Here is a 1,723-nt window from a genome sequence, read left to right as displayed (position 1 = left end):
CACCAAGGCTGACTTTTACCTGCAGTGGGACTGGGGGAAGTTCATCAAAAGTCCCAAAACACCCCTGATATCTGCCTCTGCCTGCCTGCATCTGCCATGTGCCTGTTAAGCTCAGTCACTGAAAGAATCTCTGGAGGTATTCAAGTAGCATGAGGTAACTTCTCAGTGAGTTCTCAGGTAGAGTGAGCGGTGTTCACCAGATTGATGCAGGTTCAAACTTGTTGTCTGTGCTGGGTTTGAGGGCACTTAGCAAATGTTCCAAGGTATACCAGGTCTAGCTTCCACCTACTGGGTCTCACACACCTCTGAGAAGGCTACAAAAGACCCAGGCGTGGCTTTCTTTGTAGGAGTAGAACTAAAATGTCAAAACAGGCTACTTCGTAGGGTTTAAGATTTCTGGGATTCATAAGATTTCTGAGATCAGCCATGTGAGCTCAAGTGCTTTGCAGAGGGTCAGTGGGTGGTCCGAGGCCATGGAGCTGCTTCTTGCTGTGGGTGGTTCATGGTCCCCTGGGATGCAGTGGGAGAGTGAGATGGTGGTGATGTCCTGCAGCTCTGATCCCATCACTGTGTCACAAAAAGTGTAGTCCTCTGGTGTGTACCTGATCCTCACAGATGCGTCCCTCCATTTCCATCCTAAAGTAACTGCAGTTCTCTTCAGATGTCTGGCCAGATGCATGTTCACTGGCTGCATGGGCAGCACCATTCCTGCCTTCTTTCCTCAAGCTGGATGAGCCAGGTTGGCTGGGTGCAGGAAAGGGCAGATAACTTGGGTGGGTTGAAATGCTATTAGAACCATTAAGATTTTTTAAAATGTTTTTTCTGTGTCTGCACCTTCACTAGAACAAAGCAACCAAAGTGATGCTTAGCTCACTCTCATGGAAGCACAGTTCTGCCCTGTACCAGTGCCACATGTCACCAGAACAGTGAAGGGGGCAACTGGAGGAAGAAGACAGGGCATTCCTCTCCCAGCAGTGTAATTCCCTCACAGGCATGATGCTGTCTGGAGAGCTGACCCCTGCTGGAGCGCTTAAGGCTTTTAGGCACCGACTGTACTGATTTGATTTATATTTTTTAAAGATCACTCTGATTTGCATTTTTATTTTTATTAAAAATTATTTTACTAATTTAATTTTTTTTCAATTAGAGGTGACATTCAATATTAGTTTCAAGTGTATATAATAGTGGTTTGACATTAATATAACATATAGAGTGATCCCCTGATAAGTATAGCATGGGGGATCTTTTAAAAGGGTAATAATGAAATTCATGAGGGCTCCACTCTCATAACCTAATCACCCTCAATAGACCCACTTTTTATTTATTTTAATCAAACTTATTTGGGTGGCATTAATTAATAAAATTGCATAGGTCAGCTGTGCCATTCTATAATGCAGCATTTGTATATCGCATTGTGTGCTCACTGCCTTCAAGTCAAGTCTCCTTCCATCATCATTAATCGCCCCTATGCCCTCTTCTTCCTCCCCCCACCCTTCACCCGCCAACCCTATCACCACTCCAAACACGCCACCCCCAGTTGCCATCCCACACCCACCAGCACCTCCTGCTACCCACACGCCACACCCCCAGTCCTCACCTGCAACCTCCCACCAGCCTGCCCCTACACCCCAATACTACCCCTCACCCCCCATACCCTCTTACCCCCTACTCCCACCTGCCACCCCACATCCCACACCCCATATCACACAGCCCCCACCCACCA

At 47.1% G+C, this 1,723-nt stretch overlaps 1 non-coding gene across 1 annotated transcript; it reads right to left on the bottom strand.

Annotated features, from left to right (window-relative positions):
• Positions 1 to 823: 823 nt before the first annotated feature.
• On the bottom strand, positions 824 to 1,026 carry LOC132214070 (small nucleolar RNA SNORA74). The gene has a single exon (XR_009448167.1). It is a non-coding gene; the product is annotated as a small nucleolar RNA SNORA74 (small nucleolar RNA).
• Between the last annotated feature and the right edge of the window lie 697 nt (positions 1,027 to 1,723).

This window comes from Myotis daubentonii, chromosome 12 (assembly GCF_963259705.1).
Source record: "Myotis daubentonii chromosome 12, mMyoDau2.1, whole genome shotgun sequence".
NCBI classification, from domain to species: Eukaryota; Metazoa; Chordata; class Mammalia; order Chiroptera; family Vespertilionidae; genus Myotis; species Myotis daubentonii.
The sequence above is the reverse complement of the archived record's forward strand: the minus strand, read 5'-3'. Positions and strand labels throughout refer to the sequence as shown.